Source organism: Parasteatoda tepidariorum, chromosome 1, assembly GCF_043381705.1.
Source record: "Parasteatoda tepidariorum isolate YZ-2023 chromosome 1, CAS_Ptep_4.0, whole genome shotgun sequence".
Classification (NCBI taxonomy): domain Eukaryota; kingdom Metazoa; phylum Arthropoda; class Arachnida; order Araneae; family Theridiidae; genus Parasteatoda; species Parasteatoda tepidariorum.
In genome coordinates, this window is record NC_092204.1 from 85,108,202 (window position 1) to 85,131,758 (window position 23,557).

The 23,557-nt window shown below is 28.3% G+C and overlaps 1 protein-coding gene across 2 annotated transcripts in view; it reads right to left on the minus strand.

Annotated features, from left to right (window-relative positions):
• The window catches only part of LOC107451397 (Hormone receptor-like in 38), a 68,184-nt gene extending 55,006 nt beyond the window's left edge, over window positions 1-13,178 (minus strand). Inside the window, exon 1 of one of the 2 annotated variants that reach the window (XM_016067473.3) lies at window positions 12,808-13,178. The gene's annotated coding sequence lies outside the window, so the exon portion shown is untranslated. The remainder of the gene's footprint in view (window positions 1-12,807) is intronic. The other variant, XM_016067471.3, reaches the window with a different exon arrangement.
• Window positions 13,179-23,557: the final 10,379 nt, after the last annotated feature.

Genomic DNA, 23,557 nt, shown 5'->3' on the forward strand with positions numbered 1-23,557 from the left:
CGGGAAATTATCGTCTAATAAAATCATATTTATCTTGAATGAGACGTACTTTATGAATGAATAGTGTATTTTTTGTAACATCATAGCGTAGTACAACGTCATAAAAGTATAACAATATCATTTAAACGTATCTATTGTTGTTTTGTCCTTGAAATTTCAGTGAAATATGTCATAAATCATTTGAAATCATTTCATTGTATGTTTTCATTCACAAAAATAATTATGTTCTTCGCTAGAAGGTGCATTAGTGGGTGTTTGTTTTAGGTATTGACACGGTTGGTATTGGTTTTTACCAAATGAACTCAATAATTACAATCAATGAAATATTTGTAAAAATAATCTAGAGTCGAGTTTTGCAAATATAATTTTGGTCAAAATAAGTGAAAAATATTATATTTAACATTTTACAAATTGACGGTTATGAAAAACAGCATAAAACACTGTTGTCATATTCTAAGTTAAAAGTACAAATTTCCTAACACAGCTCGTTTTCAAACAATAAATTTTCAAATTTGCTCTTATTTGCAGTTATTTAGAAAGATAACAGTTTTTCACTATTGAAATTTTTGTGATTCACAAAATCAATTATTGATAAATTTTTAAATATTTAAGAAAAATAAATATCAAAGAAAAAAAATTACTTTTTTTAATATTTTAGTACAAATTTAATTCCGATAATCAAAGAGATTTTTTTAAATGACTAGTTGAATGTTTTTTTTTAATTAAAAAAATACCAAAATATATTTTTGTTTATAGTTAGAGCATCAGAAAAATATATTATAAATGAGACACAGGTTTCCCATCTACATCAAAGGGTTAAATTACCAAACTAAATGCAAATCATATATTAAAACTAAATTCTGCTGAAACAATTTTGAATGTTGTATCTTGTGGAATGCAATGAATCAAGCATTTTCGAAGGAAATTTTTATATCGCAATTTCGCACCAATCAAAAAGTTTGATTCACTAATTAAATTGCTACAGGTACAAAACATGAAAAAATACGAAAACATCAGTGATGTGATGTGAAACATTAATTGAAACGAATTGAAATATTTTGAAACTAAATATGTAACCAATCTCAACGATGTGCATTATTTTGAAACCGAATATGTAACCAATATCAACAGTGTGCATTATTTTGAAACTAAATATGTAACCAATATCAACGATGTGCATTATTTTGAAACCGAATATGTAACCAATATCAACAATGTGCATTATTTTGAAGACAAATATGGAATATTTTCATTTTATAGAAGTAAGTTTTTAATTGTGTTGTTGGAATAAAGTTACTAAAGAAACATATTCTGACTTATTTTTTCTTCGAACTTTGAATAAATCTAACGACTGTTAAGTTAATTTCTAAGAATTTTTGAATATCTTAAAAGGGGGTTCAGTACCTAAAAACCTTCAAAAAATCGAATTTGAGATTTTGATCAATAATTAAACTAGAAACTATTAGCTTTCTAACGATATATTGCTTTTGTTTGAAATCCACGTAGAAGTGCACTTAAACTTAATTTAAAAAATGTAAACAAACCGAAAACACCCATGCCACGCCCACTTTTGACAGACGATTTCGTAAACATTATAATGTCCATTATTTTTTGCATGTGCTATTACCAAGTCATAAAAAAATTATTTATAATTTCAACTTCACAATATCTTTAGTTGATTGTAACTCTAACTGGATTATTTGTTTGTTCTTTATTTCCATGCGATTTTTCGAGAATTTTGAATATAAAACTGAGATTTACATTAGTTTGATTTGTTAAATCAATTTTTGTTTTGTTCTTTTATTATACTGTTATTAGGTCATTATTTTTACGTTTTTTTTATTCTTCATTACGTTTTTGTTTACTTACGTAAAAGAAAATAAAATAAAGTACTGAAATGCAAAAAAAAACATTGCTTATGGACCAGGATTGTTTTAAAGCTGTCATTACCGGCACAGATTAGGAATTTCGTTTACATTATTCGAATTTACCTTGGACCGGATTTTTTTTTCTCCCTAATTTTTAGTTACATCATTTTGATTTTTTGTTTAAATGTTCTTTACATAAAATTTCAAATTTTGAAGTAAATTCTTATTTACAGTTCTTTGTTAATTATTTCTGTGTTTAGAATGTTTATCTTGAAATATGCATTTTCTTAGATTTTTTTGTAATATTGTTATTTTTTTTAACAAAAATACTTTTAACTCATTTAAATTTAAACAAAACATCTTGGTAAAGACTTGAATATTCAATTTTCATGAATAAAATTTATGGGTGATTTATGAATTATACAATTTTATAATTATCGCATTCAGTTTGATCATTTTAAGGGCTTTTTATTCGCTCGAAAAGTGAGGAGAGTACAGTATAAAAACTTATTTTTCAGTCAAATAAAAGAAACATTTAAGAGTAATTTGTTTGAAATGTAAGCAGTACGAGATTTATAACTTAGAAACAATATGATTTTGGAATTTAAATTTCAAATATCGTTGGTAGTCTAATATTTACGCTTTAAATGCAAATAACTCAAAACTATGTTTTTTTGGCTTCAATGTACCTTTTCTTGAAAACTATTGATCACAACACTTTGATTTTTGAATTAAAAAGTTCCTTTAGTACTGTAGTTTGTGCTGAAGTGATCAGTTTTTTTAGAGAAACTTAATATTTTTTTTTAATTCAAAATTTTCGGATGAAAATGTGAAGTTTTTAAAATTTTCTGACATGCTGTGTAATTTATTTTTTTAAAATTTCTTTTAATTTACTAAATTTAAAAAAGTTCACTTCAGTATAATCTAGAATATCTATTACATACACAAAAAAAATTTCAAAGCTCTAACTACGATACTTTTTTTAAAAAGGTACATCGAAATATGCCCTTTTAACATTGTCAACATAGGAGGTACCGAACCCCCTTAAAACAGGATCACGATTTTGACATAAATTACATAAGTAATTTAAACTTGAAAAAACTCCAATGATAGGTGTAGGATCAAGAATTCAATTATTTAAAATTTTTTATTCTTTTAGATATTATCTATTCTTTAGTTTTATCTTTAATTAATTCATTGCTTTACTCATTTGATTAATGCAATAAAATTAATGGGCCGAAACCCTTATGCTTGATATTTTTAAGTTTGTCTTGAATGAAATTTAAATAATATTACCATAAGAAAGTGTTAATTTTTTTTCCAACAACTTTTAAAATATACGGAAGCAAAACTAGGGTAATATTTTTAATGCTAATCTATGCTGTAATCCTATTTGAATTCAAAAATAATACGAATTTAACAATTGGAAATATTAAAATTCAAAATAAAAAGTTACCAACAGATTAAAAAAAATTTTAAAAAATAACAAGAAGCTGGCATAAAGGATTTCGGAACAAAATTAGAAAAATGTAATTGATTACCAGTAATTATTTCATATAATCTTATCTATTATTTCATCTTATCTTTACAATTGTAATTTTAATCACAAGTAATCAAGATAACATGTAATCTTGATTACAGAGTAATTGATCACTGTAATAGATTACATTTCTTACAACTCTATTTCGGAAAATTAAAAAAAATAATTCCGATATAAAAAATATTAATGAGTTTTCCAATTAAAACTGGCTAGAACAAAATTTTATATCGATATTTTAAATATTAAAAGCAAAGAAATAGCTAATGACTAGTTATTTAGTAGTTTAACAAAAATGAATTGACAATTTCAAATAGTTTCGCAATCAAGATTAATCTATAAATGTTATTCAAATAAAGCTTATTTGTGCTTAAGTTTAAATTTCAAGAATTTTACTTAATATTTATTTATACAGATGAATTGTTGCATTTAGGTATTACTCTCTATTAAAGCAATAATTTTAATTGAATTGGGGAAAAAATTTCATCAACTATTAGTATGAAAAACAATTAGATTTGATGCTTTTCACTGTGTGCTTTTCACATACACAGAATACTAACAGTTTACATACTCAGCAGTTTCTAGACAAATTATTTTAAAAAAAGGAGGGGAGGAAAAACATTTATGCTATATTAGTTTTGCGTGTAAGATTAATTGACATTGTAGCGCCATCTATATTCAGAAACACACTTTAAAGTCGCCAAATAAAATAAAGATTTTTACTGCTACCAAAATGTTCAAAATGTATTCAACTTTCATTTTGAGTTTTAAATTTAGGTAAAACAGATCAAACATTTAGAATTAAAATCTATCGATTTCTTAATGTCTACTATGTTTCCCATTCTTCAGAACGTCTCTGATATCAATATCGATTTCAATTCTTTTAAAACTTGAGTTTTAATAAAAAGAGTTTTGAGGAAAGAGATTTAAAAAGGATTGACAGGATGGGATATATGACTGTCTCTCTCTCTCCTCTTTTTAAAGAAATATTTGATTTTAATTCAAATTTGATTAATTAAATCACATTTGATTAATTTAATTTAATTTCTTTTTTCAAATTTGAATTTTTTATAAATTTATTTTATTTGAAGATGGTGATATTGTATTACAAGTTTTAAAAATTAGTTTTTTTATTATTTTTTTCCTCAAAATGGTTGAATGGTGACAAAAATATAACAAACACACCTCAATTCAAAAAATAAAACATGATTTGCTAGCAAAAAAAAAAAAAAAAAAAAAAAAAAAAAAAAATACAATCTCCACAAATCAGTGAATATTGACTTCACATTTATTCTTTTTTTTCTGCTTGTTTTAAGAATAATGTTTAACGTGGATTACCGATTCAATGATCTTCGACCATTTTCCTTAATAAAAACTATGCATTTTAACATGAATTTTTAAAATTATCCAAGAATAAAAAATCGGAAGAAAAACATTGACTCAGATATTAATTATATTACAAGAAAAAGTTAGCATATCACGGAATTGGCAAAACATACGTTGAGATTCATAATGTTAATTCATGGAAGATTTTTCATTCACTTTATAATTTTCCAATAAATTAAATTTATAAATATAGTGCTTTAATGATTATAGTTGATCTCATCACTAAGTGAAATAGTTTTTGTCTATTGCGTGTTCTAATACGTTTTATTAAAATATCAAACAGACTAAGAAGGCTTGAAGGTATATCAAATCAACTGTTTGATTCAAGTTACTGATATTTGCGAATCAAATAAATATTTCCCTCTCTCATTAAACTTCTGGGGGACAAAAACAGAAAATTATAACTAAGCGATTATTTTTTTCCTCCAATTTTTTCGGCTATGGAATCCTAAATGTTCTTCTTTCACCGGAGCCACTATTTTATAAACAAAGTATATAAAGACAATTGTAAACGTATTAACCAATAAAGAACTTAAATTTTAAAATATTTAATAATAGGAATGAAATTTTTTCATCGTTTTATCATTATTAATCTTAAATCAGATTTTATATCCGACAGTTAAATTCGCTAACCTTTTTTGAGTATACACATAAGCTAAAAATGAATAAAATAAGCCAAATTATGATTTTTTTTTTCAATGAAAAGAAAAAAAGGACTGCTATAAACGTAGAAAATGGTTATTAGAGAAACATATTTCTTTATTAACGATTTTTTTAAAATTTGATTGGGAAATACTATTGCATTTTTTTACATAAATGAAAGTCCTTTTCACAATTTATTCAATATATTGTTGTTAAAAAAAATTATATATTTCTTTTACTTGCCATTTCTTTAAATTTGTATTTTAATTTCATAAAGGCAACCAAAATATTAAATAAATAATGGATTGTTGATTAAATCTAACTATAATAAAAGATTTCAAAAATCATAACTGGTTATAAATACAAGACCTAAATCTTGGAACCCCTTTAGCTATTGAATCCTAGGGTTCAATGGAACACAATTTGGGAACCTCTGTCCAAACTTAGATACAACGATCTGCATCCGCTTCACCACGCTCAAGTTTCAACCAGTTTTTTTCTCTGCATTGCAACCGGATTCTACGTAAGTGCATTGAGGGAAAAATTCCATACCAACGATGAGCGTCGCTGTGTCGTTGCTTCTCATGTGTCCCCCTCAATATTTCAGTCAAATAAAACTTTTACCAATCATCATCGATTTAAATTCATCAAAGTTAAAAACGAGAAAGAGATTTAAAGAAATCAATCTAATTGCGAATATTTAGCAGACATAAGAAATTTTTTTCTGTGAGTGAAATATAGAGAGCTATTGTTACTTCCCATTTTAATTTTGCTCCCCTCAAAAATTGGACCCATGTGATTCTCATGATGCTATCATTAGTTGGGCGCATGCTACAAATTTAAAAATAGAAAGATACGAGGAGATGAAAAAGACAACAGGTATAAAAAAAAAGTCTGTTTACTGGTTGAAAAAAATTGACAATTTTAAAGTAGGTAAGCATTGACTACTTTTAAGACAGAAACAACATGCCCATAGAAGTTTGTTGTCTAAATTTAATCATCTCAAAATTTTCTTCGTGTTTTTTTACTTCCTCTATTTAAATAACTATTCAGTTGCATGATTGCGAAAGGTTTCTGGAAAACAGTGACAAGCCACATATATTTCTGTTCACTTTTTCCGACCTCTTTGGATTTTTTATATAATTTAATATTGAATATTAATTAAGAATTAAATTTTAACTTTAGTAAGTTAAGTTCTCGTTTTTAAAAAATTTTGCTTTTGTTCTTTTTAATTTTAATTAAGTGTTTTTTAATTATCAGATATATTTAAGACTAGCATAATTTACATAAACTATGAAGTACTTTAATTTAGTAGTTAAAACAATTTAAACATTATTTAGGTATATGTAATACATTGATTCAATTATTGGTGTAAAACCTTACCGAAAAAAATTTGCAAACGAAATTGGAATGTAAGGAAAAACTTTGCAATCATTTTCTAAAATTGAGAAACTTGATGCAAACGCCAGGTAAGTCCAAAATTTCCACCAAAACAAATTATGCATTTATGATTATGGACAATTAGTGCAAACCCCAGACATAAATATAAATTTAGTCACATTTATGTCTATATGGGAAAAAGGAGGAGAAAAAAACTACATAAATCTATTGTGTTTTTTAATTTTATTTAACACTATTCAATAAACTTAATAATTTTTTTTCGGTCAGACAATTTTACATAAAGCAAAATTTCTAAACTCATTTTAACGTACTTCTAATAGAAAACATATGCGCAAAAATTTACTATAAGGCAGCTTTACCATTTCCCAATGTCACATTTGCAGAAGTTAAAAGCATAAATCTCAATTTAGAAAAATTAAACAGTTCTAATAACTTTTACTGAAATAACTCTGAGTGTCATTTACACTTGTTTCAATTTCAGAAACTTAATATTTTAGAAAAAAAATTAAATTAATTTAGAAGAAATTTAATATTTAAAAAAAAAAATTAAATTAACAATCAGCGGATGTTTCGGACGTATCCTATTGCGTTAAGTTCTAACCAGACAGTTTTTTTTTTTTTTTTTTTTAAATTAAACTAATAAAAGTTATTAAGAATTGGAATAAGTATCATTGACCCTAAGAATTAGTTTAACAAAAATTATTTAAACTTCCTGTTTTTAACTGAATTATGTGCCTTTAAAGTGAGCAAATGTGACCTTTCGTAAATGGTAGAATTGCACTTTAGTTTAGCATGAAAGGATAGGAGTTGGAGCTTCTCTAACTTCTAAGAAACTTAAATATAATTATTATGCTCCAATCTTTAGATGAATAATTAAAAAATTTTAACAATATTTACTCCATTTTGACTGTCGGCAGCGCAAACATTTCACCCCTTTTACTTCTTAAACAAACCCTTTCTTTATATGTGCATGAGTTAAAATAGGCAGCGGTAGGTATCTTCCACTCGAGATTGCGTCATAGCTTGCATACTTCTGTACCGTGATGACGTCAGTAGCGGCCATTGTTACTAAGATATTTAAAGTGAAGATTTACGTTAGCACATAAATTTGGTTTTTCAAGCCTCAGGTTCTGCGTCATATGAAACAAAGCCAAGAAGCTAAAAAAGATTCAATGTCGCGCTGCAAGGGCAAAGTCATAATTTTTAGAAAGTGCTATATTTAAATAGAAAGAAACTGCGCAATCCAAATGAAACCTTAAAATTCATATGAAATATTTAACATTGAAAAATTAAATTGATTGCGAGCTTAAAAATATTAAAGCAAAATGCATGTTCCTAACAAAAGGTTTATAATTATTGCAAATTGCAAGAAGTAATTAAAAATAAACAATAATACAACAAAGCTTATATAATTGGCTAATAGTCAAGATAAGAATTATCGAGAAATAGACATTTATACACATTCTTTTGTTTTATAACTTATTTAACCTGTCTTGCTTTTTTCGACGCAAATCTATAATTTCATTAAATTTGTTCATGTTTTTAAAAAATTATAGCTTCTTATGGACTACCGTAATTAAATTTTGAATACCCTTGATTACGCATAAAATGTGTCGCACAAATTTAAAATTTGGAAGAAAAAAGTCCCAGTTTATAACTCACGAAAGTAAAGTAAAATAAATGTATAATTAAAAACAAGAAAACTTTATTTAGATTATTTTCTACAATAATCTAGCATTTTCAATTTATATATACAGTCATTAAATTATAACAAAAAGAATATTTGCAGAATTTTATTTTGGGAACTCTAACCAGTTATTTAAAAAATAGCACACATATTAACTTGTTTACCGTGAGGCGATTTCATGCAAAAAATAATTACTATGTTTAAATTATCGCCTCATTATCTCTCCAATGTTAAGAGGTGATAATGCAATAACTAAACATGGCATCACTACTGTGTCAAGAAAGTTATTCAGTGAATAACATTTCTATTTATTTATTTTTTTTAATTCCAACTGTACATAAATTACATTATATTTAATGAGAAATTTTTTTATTATTACTATTCATTCATATTTTAAGAAATTTACAGTATTCCGTTCCCTTTTTTTTTAATTATTCTGCTTCAGCCCAATTGTAGAATTTAATAATAAATCATTTCCATAACTCATAGGGAATAAAAAAAGTGTTTATAACTACCGAAAGGTTAAAAAGTGTTGACTGATGTTTCAGACTATTTACTATGAACTAATTTTATTACACGTTTTGGTATTACACTATTACAAACTACGCAGTCAATTATTTTTGGTGCAAAAATAGCCGGTAACTTCTAAATATAATTTATATTTTTTGGTACAAGTATACGTAATTTATTTTTATCAGAACCTTGTGAAAACAACTTTACTGAAAAATCTAAACAAACATTGCAAGATAGAAATAGAATCACAAGATCAATCATCTTCTTTTAAAATTTCATGTGGTTCTGCTCCGTAAAACAAAAGTGGGAATCGCGATTTTATGAAGTTAATAAAACAAACTATTTTTCGTTCGGTACTTATCGGAAAAATTGGCTCAACGCTGAACCATAAAATTGGTACTTTAACCATAATATTCTGTAAAATTGTTTCTACCTTAATAAGGTGTTAAAAACCACATTTTATGTCAATTTGAACCGAAGTATCGTGTAGAATTCTTCGAAATGTTGTGTTCAAAAAGCTCAAAAGATGTGTTTCAATGTGTTCCATAATTTTTTAACAGCGTTCTAATTATAAAGTAGAAGAGCGTAGTGGTGATAGAATATGTTAAAAAAAATGTTCTAAAAGCATTTCGGAGTAACGAAAATATTATGTACGACTCCAAGTGAATCCTGCATTTTTTTCTGAAGCATTTTTGAGACGATTAGTGGTGTAAAATAAATTTTTGTAAAGAGCATCCTGATGTTTCTATACATTCAAAAACTGATTTGTTTCATATTCATTAAAATGTCATATTAGCATGGTTCTTCCTCAGTGATTGTCAGCGAAATTACAGAGCCAAATCACACAATCTTCCTCAGTAAAATCAATTAAGGCACGGGATCACTGGAATATCTTTACATATTCCTATTCCATGGATTCTATTATATGAATTCCGTAAGTTTCAGAAGACTTTTTGAATGAATATTGCAGCAAACACTGTGCCACAAATTCTTCATTGCGTGTTATAAATTACCTTGTTCTAGCTGTCATTAAAATTTCTCAATAGTTCTACATGAAAATGATTAATTAATGTTGGTAGTATATGGAATAGCTAATACTAAATTAACTTTTTAATCATATTGATTAAGTCTTATTTAAAATATGCCCCCGTAAAACAGTCATACAAAAGCATTTTGAAAGAGCAATGGTTAAATGTCTCCTAATGAGAAACAGCAGAAAAACTTATAGAAGTAACAATCGGAACTAGAAATTAAACTATATCGTGACCAAAAAACTTAAGCGTGACTAGAATTTAAATAGAAAAACGCTAGATAATGTTTTTTATGAATGCAAAGAAAAAAAATTGATTTATAAGGAATAGTATTCAACGCGCAGTGAATGAACAAAATCAATTCTTTTAGGCGTATTTTATTAACGCGGGCTGTATAGAAGTTATTGACATTGACAAGTAATATTCGATCCGCGAGTTAAAATCAGATCCTCTATTTTGAAATCAGTGGCAAAATATGTCCTTTTTCTAGCATAAATCAAAATTCTATTTAAAGAAATTAAAAGTATTAGTAAAGTAAGAGTTAATGAGAAAGTAAAATCCTTTGATTAAAATAACATTGTTTACAGACTTAATTGATTTTATCACAATCCGTCTTAGAAAAATATTTCAAAAAGTAAATAATCTTTTTAAAAACAAATTAATATAAAAATATTTTAGAAAGAAAATAAAGAAAATTTGTAAGCGCCATTACTTTTTAAGCGTCATTACATTTTTATTTGATACAAATATTTTTTTACTAAAATTTATAAAAATTCATAAACTTTTTGATTGGCATTTTTGTATAATAGCATGAAAATATTTGTATTTGCTTATAGAACAAGTTTAATATTACTCTTTAAAATAATTTTCACCAGCTCTCAAGAAGTTTTAATAACTATGCAGTAGTGCAAAATTATAAATAAGTAAGTAACATAAGAATAAATCAAAACTTTTATAATAATGTTTTAAATTTATAATCGATTTAACTTTTTTTTTTAAAAATAATGTAATACTCGCTTAAAAATATATTCGACAAAATATAAATGTATAACTGGAAAAAAGAACTAGAATAAATTGTATGATTTGAATTAAGCAAAAGTAAAAGACAAAAATAGTAAACAAAATAAAAGGCAAATGTGCATAAAATAAAATACATCTTTTATATAATTTACAAATTATTTAAAATATAAGTTAAAATCAGAAATAAAATTAGATTAGAAAAATTATACATGTTAGAATTTTGAAATAAAAAGCTCAATGTTATAAGATTTACATTTTAAAAAGAAAAATTTTCGATTTAAAGATATACTTTAAAATAATTTTAAAGCAATTATGATTATTAACAATAATGCTTTCAGATGATCAAGCTATAGCTGTAATAAAGCTAACTACTTTTAATATATAAATGAAGTTAAAACAATATCGCATCTTTATGCTTTCAAAGAAAAGTATTTATTATTAAAAAATTTATATACAATTTAAGTTCAACATCAAAAACGATTCCTTATGCTTTTAATTTTATATGTAGAAATATATATTTCATTAGTTTGGCGTAATTCAGCGAATTAAAAAGACAGATAAAAATTGGAGAAAAATTAAATATTGCAATTATTGTTCAACGCTTAAGAGATAAAATAGTTATATTTAATGAAAAAAAATTAAAATAATAGCAATAATTACATAATTGATGCTTCTTAAATTTAACTTATTACTTCGACTTCTTAAATAATAAATAATTTAATTTTTTAAATTCAACTTTTACTGCTACTTTTTAGTTTAACTTACTTAAAATTTATAGAGGAAAAATATATAACATAAAAAATAAATAACTCATTAACTTTTATAATAAATTAATGCAATTAAGTAATAAATACGATGGAAAAACTCAGTATTCACATTTTCAATTAGAAATAAGATAAATTTAATTTTCAAATAAACTGATGCTATAGAATAACCAAATAAATGTTTTTATATCTCTAATTATATTCAACAACGAAATAAATAAAAAATAAAAAAAAAAGAAAGTTAGAAAATAAATAAAAAAATTAACATTTACCATAATCGTGTGCTTCGAAAACTAAACTATGCTTCTATGACAGCTATTTTTTTCATATATCATTTTTAAATAAAAGATACCTAAAGTAAATTTTACAGAATAAGTTATTCAGCAGCTGTAGATTATAAGTTGTGCAGAATTTAAAAGCTAAATTTATCATATAATACTTTAAATAATATGATAAAAAAAATCGCAGAAATTTCTTCTATTTCTACATCCTGTGCTGAAATTTTTAAAAATTTATAAAGATATGACGAAAAATAAGAAATTGCCACCATTCCTAATATATTAATATTTCCTACATTAAAAATTACATTTTCCTACACTTTAGCACTGGAAGAAATTATTTAATTCAGAGCTATTTTAAGTAAAGAAAAAAAGAAATGGTCAAAAGTATTTGATAAGTAATGATTTGATATCTCCAAATAATTAAAGAAAATAATGATTAATGTTTACTGCCTGGCAAAAAGAGGATCTAAATTTGTATTTGAATGATATTTATATCATTAACTGTCAGTCAGGAATGATTTTTCAATGAAATTATCGTCTAAAAATCATTGTCATGTTAGACTTTTTTTATATGCCTATCATTAAACAATCTCACCTTCATATTTTTATATAAAATGGAATCAGTAAAATTTCAATTTAGAAATTAGTCGTTTTAAAATTAAAAAAATTCGAATTACCTTTTCATTGAAGTTTGCATCCTGAATGAACAAAGTTTATCCAAACGATCGGCACAATTTTAAACTATTTTTTTTCACTAAAATCAACAAAAAGATCAAACGATTTTACTTAAATGCTTCACTCAAATCTAATAATCTACGAAAAATAAACAATGTCGCTCGGGCACTAAAGCTTTTCCAACCCATTATTTTAATACAGTATAGACAGAGAAAAAAAAAGAATTTATATTTTATTCCTCAAATTTGTTCTAAGTAGTAACTGTTCTGTAGCGAACCAAAGTAGGGTAGGAGCTTGCAAACGATTTGGATGCCGTATTTATACTTTGGCAAAGGAATCCTTGTCTTTGAAAGAGCAAAACCTTTGGCTCACTAACTGGAGGCAGATGTAGAGGTTGGAGAAAGTGGAAGGTTAGCAGCGTACGAGAATGGATTTTGTGACGTCATTACATGTAGCCGTTGCCACAGCAACTATAACTTCTCTGACGTCATTTAAGTTACGTCATAGAACGGCAGGAAAAGATCTGCATCCATTGCCAGAAATGAATCTTATGGAATAAATGATGAGAAGAACTGATGCAATAGAAATATTCTATTTTAGGATTAATATTTCATAATAGAACAGGTGTGTTTGTTCCGGTTGGATTATTTTTCGTGTCCATATTTATGTGAGATTTCTCAATAGATCTGTCATATTTGAGGGATTTGGATTCTACTATTTCGATACTTGAATGAACGGAAAGACAAATATTCTGGTGCTATTTTCGTTCATCAGCTGTTGCTGAAAGCTAATAAACTCTATAAAACCGAATTAATGATAAGAAAATTTATCCTTCAAGGTTGTAAAAGATAAGGACTGCGTACTATTTTAAATTAGAATCATCTGATTGATTCATGAACTACTTTTTTTTTTATCTGAACTATAACTGGAAAATCCAAAAATATTACGATGTGAAATCGAACAAAACAATTATAGTAATTTATCGCTACATTTTACAAAGTTATAAAAACATTAATAACATATGCTTGAAATATATATCCCTATATAGTTTGTAAAATATATGCTCTGAACGTCACATAAAGTAACGTCATCGTCGTTTGATTTGATTGTTGTTGATGTTCATTTACGTCGCACTAGAGCTGCACAATGGGCTATTGGCGACGGTCTGGGAAACATCCCTGAGGATGATCCGAAGACATGCCATCACAATTTTGATCCTCTGCAGAGGGGGTGGCACCCCTGCTTCGGTAGCTCGACGACCTGCACGCGAAGTCGAGCACTTTACGGTAGAACAGTTTAACGAGGACCAATACCGCACACCCTCGGTCCCTACGCAGGCTGATCCAAGTGGTCACCCACCCGCACACTGACCGCAGCCAGTGATGCTTGACTTCGGTGATCTCCTGGGAACCGTGTCTTAACGATCAGTCCACTGCGGGACCATCGTCGTTTGAAACATAGTCAATTAATTTCAATTTTCTACTTCACTTTTTATTGAAGTATTTGGGGCAATAGTGTGTAAGTTAAATTATTTCGGTGGTGGCTTTTTTGCATCAAAATTTCATCACTAGTGTTACTAGATAGGTACTTTAAGTGTTCCCGCAACTTTTCTATAATAGCACAACAACGGATTTATTAATATTCGCAAATACTCGTAAATATTCGTGTTAACTGAACACAGTTTAGCACGAAGCTTGGAATAAAATATATATAACTTATTTACTATTATAATTTTTAATTCATCGTAATATCTTGACTTCCTCCAAAAATATAAAAGAAATATTTTTTTCTAATAAATGCCTTGAGCTGTATTTTTATTTACGTTTACTTTGGAATTATTAAATTATCATTTTAAATCAAATATTAAATTATTAGTTCTGGTCTAAATCACCTTATATTGCTGGATAACTTAGACCACCCTGTTGTGTTTCATTATTAATTGGTCCCGCAGTGGACTGATCGTTAAGACACGGTTCCCAGCAGATCACCGAAGTCAAGCATCACTGGCTACGGTCAGTGTGCGGGTGGGTGACCACTTGGATCAGCCTGCGTAGGGACCGAGAGTGTGCGGTATGGGTTCTCGTTAAACTGTTCTACCGTAAAGTGCTCGACTTCGCGTGCAGGTCGTCGGGCTACGGAAAAGGGGAGCCATCCCCTCTGCTGAGGATCAAAAATGCGATGGCATGTCTTCGGATCATCCTCAGGGATGTTTCCCAGACCGTCGCCAATAGCCCATTGTGCAGCTCTAGTGCAACGTAAATGAACAACAACAACATCATTATTAATTGTCTTAACCGTACATGATTTAGAAATTTCCATCAGTTTAAATGTAAAGTGTAACTGTAGATCCAGGTTCTCTAATATTTATTTAATCTTTTTAGTAAATGCTCTAAAAGAAGAAGTGTCTTAAACTGAAAAGTGTGCTAAGTAACTACCACCCACGAAATAATATCTTAAAAGGATAAATGTCTAATGCAGAGGTCGCCAAAGTGGTCTATATAGACCCCCAGGGGACTATTTAACAAAAGCGGGGGTCGATCTGAGACAAGGGGGCGAATGGGGGTCGATCCGAATCGGAAGGGTCGATTGTGGGTCGAAAATAAAAACAGTTCTCATTACGCAAATCACACATACCTAATTAAAAATGAAAAATGTGTGAATTTTTTTTATAATTGACTCAATATCAGTTTCTTTATAAAAAATAAATTAATAAACGTATATTTATTGGGGTGAAACAAGTATTTACGTACCACCGCGCAGTGGCACGAACACAGCGCAGTTTATAAGTCATATGCATATGTGCGTTTGTCCAAATGTCACGTGTGACGAGCATTGACGTTACAAATGCAAATATCATACGCAGTTTCAGCCATCTTTGCAAAATGTATTGAATATTTGCAGTGTCGTTATTAAAACTTTTATAGTTTTGGATAATTATTGTTTCGATAAAACCATTCGTTTGGTTTAGATATCAATTTTAATTATCAATGCCCAAAAAAGAAGGTAAGCATTAATAATATGGATTAGTACAGCCCGCGACAAAATTATAGCACACTTTGTATTTTTTTACAAAAATTACAAAATTGACCAGTTTTGACGAAAATTAAAATTGACCAATTTTGAACCCAATGTAGCGAACCTTTCAAAAAAACACCAGGCACACCCATCTCATTGATCAAGAAGCAGTAAATCTTTAGTTACTTTACTTATTATATCTACTTATGCATAATTACTTATTATTTAATAATAAGGTATTTAAATTTCAATATTAATAAATTTTTCATAAAACTATTGTTACACAATGTACTATTACTTTAATAAATGTTTAAAGTTATAAAATAAATGTACAAACACAGTATCTAATAGAGTTTTATTTTAATTAGCAGAAAATTGCTTTTGTGGTGGTCGATGGAGATTTCGAAAAATTATGTAGGGGTCGATGATCAAAAAAGTTTGGCGACCCCTGGTCTAATGTTTTAAAGTACCTAAAATGTTGGTTAAAATTATTTATTTGATTTGTCCATCGTCGATCATAAAGTTTTGCTCATAATTGCGTTTTTCTGGTTATGCTCACACATTCTGATTCTCTAACTTTTTTTTATTTAATTTCCCTTATTTGGACATAATTTTAGCAAATGACCCACAAGTGTTTTACTGTCTCCTTCTTTCTCAGCTGCGATATTAAAACTAGGGAGTACTGCAAACATCAAATTTTATTTACATGTAGTTGTCAGAAGTAAAAAGCAACTATGTTTTCTATACTTTACTTTTAATATCACGTAATTTCCCATATTAAAGAAACAATTATAAAATCAAACTTTGCAGCTAAGCGATTTAATTTTACATACAGTATTTTCTTAGGTTCTTAGAAGTAAAAATCTACATTGCTTTCTATACATTTTGTTTTTGTTATCAATAGTAGTAGAGGTAGTTTGTAAATTACGACCCATAATATGTAGGATTTTTTTCGCTTTATTTTTGACTTGATTCTAAAATATATTTAAAGAGGGAATAACGGAGCATCCTGTATCAAAATTTAAGCTTGGTATCTTTGATACATATTGTTTTTATTATTAATAGTAGTAAAGGTAGTTTGTAATTTGCGACCCCTAATGTATATGCTTTTTTCACTTCTTTTTTAACTGGATTCTACAGTATATTAAGAGCGGGAATTAGTGAGCATCCTATAATTTGAATTAAGCTGTATTTAATGTTGGTATCTCTGATGCATTTCATTATTGGTAGTAGTAATAGAGGCAGTTTGTAAATTCTGAACCCAAATGTGTATGCTATTCTTCACTTCATTTTTTACTGGATTTTAAAGTATATTAAAAGCGGGAATAACGGAACATCTTGTATTTTGCACTATGATGTACTTAACCTTGGTATATTTGACGCAGTTTTTTAAGTTATATTTTTAATAAGTATAGAGGTAATTTGCAAATTACGACCCCTAATATGTATGCTTTTTACACTTCATTTTTGAGGTGATTCTAAAGTATATTAAGAGCGGGAAAAACTATCATGTATTTTGAATCAAGCTGTATTTAACCCAGGGCTAATTTAACCTCGATATCCTTGCTGCATTTTGCTTTTGTCATTAATAGTAGTAGAGATAGTTTGTAAATTACGACCCCTAATGTGCTTGCTTTTTCATTTCATTTTTAAGTAGATTCTGAAGTTAAGAGAGGGAATAATATCCTAGCAACAAAATAACTTGGAAACTCATTGGGCCAACTTGGCTCAACAAGGTTTTGAAAGCCAATATTTTGCCAATATTGAGCCGATATAGAGATGTTCTATTCTCCCGGTATTTTATACCCACTATTCAGCCGATATTTACCCTATATAAAATTGCCAAATATTTCACGCAATATTTTAAAGTCGTTATATAATCAATGTGGCCGCTTTATAGAATAGTTCGATTCATCCAATATTTTTTGGGCGATATTCAGCCAATAAAATATATTATATTACGAGGAAAAGTGGGCCACTGTGGACGTGGGGGACAAGAGTTAACAACATGAATAGCTTTTTTTTTCCTAGTCAAATTTCCTCTGAGAGATGTCGCAAATTGGTAACATTAACGTACATTGAGCAAGAAAAGGACCAACCTGAAATAACTTTTGATTTAATCATTCATTGGTGCAGACGATATTTTATTTTAAGTTACATAATCAGAAGCAAAAACATACCTTCTTTGAATGAACATAAATTTTGTTCAACGGATTCGATTTTCTAACCTTCGTAATATAGTGGGTAGCCGTAATCTGCGACATATGGTCCCAATAGTTTGGTCAGGTGAGCGATCCAGAGTTTGGACCCCCAAATTTTAAGTTTATTTTTTCGTATTTCGACATAGCTTGAGAGCTTTTTAAGGGAATTGAGAAATTTTTGCACACATTTATGAATTTCTTTTATCCAAAGATAATTCCATGCAAAAAATAACTTAGAGAATATTTATTATTTCTTATTTAATAAAAACTAGAAAAATTTTGAATTTTAAGGCAAACAGTTTTTTTTTTTTTTTTGCATTACTTTAAAGTTAAAGTTTCTAATTCCACATGGAAAAATGCAAAATTTGAGTGAAATTTGTTTAATAGTCCTTAAGAAATCAGGTCTTATATGTACAACTTTTTTAAAATTTAATTTCTCAAAATTAACCGACTTCGCTCAAATTTTATACTTCGCCGTGGGGAAAACTTACAATATTTTGTAATCGAATTTATATGTGAACAAGTAACTTGTTTTCATAAATGTATTCGTTAACATGTTACATAAATAGCAAAAGGGGCGGTTAGAGATGGAGCACGGAAAGTTTTTGAAAGGGCTCCCGGCCAAAATTTTTGCCCCTGGACCCCGATGAGCGAAGTTACGGCACTGGTCATATATAGAATTGAACGATTCACCCTATATTTTAAAGACATTATTCATAAAATGTAAACCCTATTTAAAATTGGACGATTAACCTGATATTTTATAGCAGTTAAATAAAACCTAAAAGGTAAAATAATAAATGCTTTTCTTTAAAATCCTACTTAGTTGTTTTCAAATCTCATGGGCCAATCGCCATCAATGCAATCTAGTGCTACTTTTAGAATAAAATCGAAACATGTAATGCTCTTGGTAACATGCATTCTTGGTAACTCGATTTTCTGCTATCAGGATTTGTCATTCTGACAACGGTAGATGTTTTATTTTATAACCGCCGTTGAACAGCAGACCCAATTCTGGGTTTACGACTACTAATGTTCAACTCCTTGGACTTGTAATTTTGAACCTAATCCAGAAGACCTGGGAACCTTGATTAAGTATTGGGATAAATTTGCCTTCGTGGAGGATTTTTTGATGGAACTAACGCGCATTTGCGTTGCATGGAGAGAAAAACCTCTCATGGTTAGCCTGGCGGTCAAGGGAATCTAACCCATGATACGTCTGCCACTGAGGATATTTTATGCCAGCTCGCACTCCGTACGACCCGGGTGTGGAGTTCGTATCAACCAGCCATTGCTGGGATTCGAACCCGGTTCACCTCATTACAAGGCGAACGCTCTATCCCCAGAGCCGCTCTGGGTGAAAATGTTTGTAGTTATCATTTGTAGTTATTCTATAAAAATTGAGTGTTTAATTGGATTGCACATCACGTCTTCTGAACCCCACTCTAAAATATTGCAAATAGTTCAAATGCAGCTTTTTATCAATCTAAATTTTTACCCTTGCAACATCAAACATAAATTTTGACAAGAAACTTACCATTTTGACCAAGGAGAAAATAATTACCAGTGATGCTGTTTAAGAGAGTGTTTAATCGGATTGCTCATTGTATCTTCTAAACCCACTCAAAAATTTAACCTCAAATACAGCTTTAGCAATCTATTTTTTATCATCCTGCAATATTAAGAATAAGAATAAATTTTTAAGGCCCCTTACATTGCTTAGTTTTCTACGCCAACTCCCAAAAGCCGCATAATGAGTAAAAGCAATTTTTCCTTTTTAAAGTATGTGTGTTTAATTGTTCTATTAATTAATTAATTTCAAGATATTTGGAGCAGCTAAGAATTTTAAGACAAAACCTTTATTCGGTCATTTTCTTATTTCATAATAAATAATCCTAAAAAAAAATTCCCTGCATAATTTTACCAAAATTTTATATGAACTATAAGAAGTTTAATAGAAAAACAAAGAAAAAATATTTCTTTTCAAAAGGTGAATGTTTATATTGTACTTGGACTATTGTGAAATAAACAAAATTGTCTAATGAGCAAAAAAGAAAAATCTGTTATTGGTAGATTTGTTTGTATTATAAATCACTTATTAAGGAACTAGATATAGAAATGGGTATTATTGAAATATTTTAAGCCTTTCCAGGTTTAATAGATGTAAATACAAAACTGGTCCTTAATTACATGTCTATAATGGTCTTATATATTTCGAGACAATGGTCAAGGATGGCTTGCGATATCGAACCGAGATTGAGGTGTATAAGTTTTGTAATTATAAGTCCTAGAATGGCTTTATATTCTGGTCAAATATTTATTTTTATGTAGGACTTTTATAGGTCTACTATATAGGGCCACTATTGACTTGTCTAATTTTTTTAACATTGGTCCTCGAATGATTTTAAACATATGACCAATATTATTTTTCTACATAGGACACTTGTAGGCTTACGATACAGAGCCTGTAGTGTAACTACCACTACAAATTTTAAATTCCAGTTCCCTAATGCATAAGATAGGTTAATTTGATTCTATCTTGAGTTACCTCTTAATAGATGAAGGTAGACAATGTGGGTAACTTAACCACACAAGGATTGCTTGCTTGTAGGCTTGTTTCAACAAACACTCTACCAGGACCGTCGTCAACGGCTCACCCCCCAACGATTTCATGACGGCATTTTTTTTTTTTTTTTTTTAAAGTTTTAGTTGTTCCAGACGAACAAATTACAATTGTTAGATTACGTTTTGAGAAGGAGATAAAAACATTTTAAGGTGTATTTATATACGCAGGTCCAATCATAGTCTCAAACCAGCCAAAATCTCAAAGCTGGATTTGCTTTGTCTTTGTGTTGCAAGCTTGATATAAGTGAATTTAAACGTTGTCAGTATTTCACCAATGTTGCGATTTCATCACGAATCCGACTCGGCAAATCTTGCCGGGAAATGTAAGTTTTCCAATTGAGTTTTTTTTCACTCCAAGAGTAACCATTTATGATAATTCGAAGCAAAATGACAGATAATTCAAGCCAATATCCCGATTTAGCCGAAATTCTTTCATTGTGGGAAATTTCATCGGTGATAAGATTTAAACAGATTTCAATGTTATTTGGGTTTCGCCCATTTCGGGATTTTGTCCCATACCAGCATATCCTCCAACTGCTTCGGAATTTCCGTAGTTTCAGAAATCTTCTTTTCAGACGGTAGCAAAATTAATGTCTTAATATTTAAAAAAAATTAATTTTAGCGTAACTTGTCCACTATTACTTATAAAAGTGCAGGCCATATGGCTATATTCTTAAGTTCTGATAAAAGTTTTATGAGAGATCCATTTGCTTTAAAAATTTCTACTTTGGTTCGCTACCACTAGAAAAAATTATTTTCAAAATCCTCATAAGTTGGAGGGTATGCATACCAGTCTCGGCAAATCTTGCTGTGAGATGTGAGTTTTCCAATTGAGTTTTTTTGCTCCTCCAAAATATCTCATTTAAATCGTTAAACTTTGTTTAAATATTACAGATTATAAAATAATTTTGAAATAATGAAATATAAGATTTAAGTAATAAATAAGCATTAAAAATAAATAATTATTCGCAAATAAAATTGCTAAAATTAAATAAATATGCATATAATATTTGAAATGCATCAAAAACAATCATACTTAGATTAAGATTTTTAAAAAAAAATGCACGAAAGGCATAATTGATGTCAGATAATTTTTCAGTTAAATGTTTCAGTTTAATGAATAAATACTTATTTAATTTTTATCTACATAGCCTTTGATGTAATTATTTTGTAAAACATGATGTTAAAAAAGACCACCCTTAATATAAATTTTTATAAATCTTGTCAAAAATAAAGATAAAAATCCACTTCAGTGGGTGTAATAAATTAAAATTTAAAAGGGAAAACACAAACATATGAATTTATAAAATATCTAATACAATATATGGATAATAATCTTTATAATAATAATAATAGATCTGTTTGATTGCCAGTTGAATCTTAAAGTTTTTAATTTATTAGTTGTTTTTAGTTTAAAGTTATTTAATAGGCAAAAGATCGTTAATCATACATGTTTTGATGCCTCTTTACACTCGCCTTCCTCAACAGTGATTTGTCTGTTTTCGATTGTTCTTCTACTTTTTCCTCACTTAGTTAAAATTCTAACGTGCGATCTCTATGCGTTCTTTTCCGCACCCACTTGGAACAAAATTTCTAAAAATGCATATTAAGAGCAAATCTGATGTTCGACACGGCGCTTTATTTAGTTAAATAACATGCAAACATGTGTGGAGAAACTTATCACAATTTTAACACTTCATTTTGCTTATAAATGATCAGCTGGCGCTGATTGTTGTCATAGGTCGCATGTGTGGGCATATGCGATCTTCTTCGTGCAGAAAAAGTACCCTGTTGACGCCAGAAATACTAATCAATGTTCATTGGGCCGGGATAGCCTGGTCGGTAGGGCGCTGGGCCCATATCCAAGAGGTCGTGGGTTCGATCCTCGCCGGCCGAAGACTCCCCGTGTAGTAAATGGTGACTGGTGCACGTTAAATCTGTCGAGTCTCAAAGTCCTCCATGTTCCCACAACAAATCAATACCTCTGGGGGTACTGATCCAGGAGTTTCCTTGTCTTCTGGATTGGTTCAAAATTACAAGGCTACGGAGTTGAACGTAAGTAGTCGTAAACCCATGAAATTGGGTCGGCTGTTCAACGACGGTTATAAAATAAAATATTATTAAATTATATTATCAAATGCATTAATGTTGTAATTTTGCGTATAAAGGATATTTAAAATAATTAAAGATCACTATTTTCAGTGACTTTTATTAACTTAATTTTTTTTTAAAAATTTAAGTTGTTTGAGTTGCAAAGCTCGAGGCTCTATAAATTTTGAAAATTTTCACAATAAATATAAAAAAATATGTGACCATCATTTCTAGCATTTCATTGTAAGTCGATTTAATGTTTGTTTTGCCAAAAAAATGTAATAATTGAATGTTTAAATAATACTTTTAACAAAAACAAGAATAGGCGATACATATCTATTAAAAAAGAAAATTGTGAAAAAATTATGATATAATATAAAATGAATATTAATTATATAAGATAAATCAATACTATTGCGGAATTGCTATAAAAAAATGAAAAATAGTTATATTATAAAAATAGCTTATTTAAAAATAGTAATAATTTTGTTGCCAATTTAATAATAAAAATTAATAGAAATTTAAAAACTATATATTTTTTTTATTATTTTGAATAATTACTGGTACAATTTAGTTATCAATAATACCACATTTATACACTTATGGCGGTTGCATTTTTAAGTGTTGTAAAAATTATTTCAATGAATAACATTACGTTTATAACTAGTTGAAATGATTTTAAATAAACTTTGGAAGATCAAGTTTTGCTGCGCATTTGAACTCTTTTATTTATTTATTTATTTATTTTTGTTTTACCTTTGATTATCAAGCTCTAGCCAAATACAAATTGTGTGTGTGTATAATATATATATATATGTAT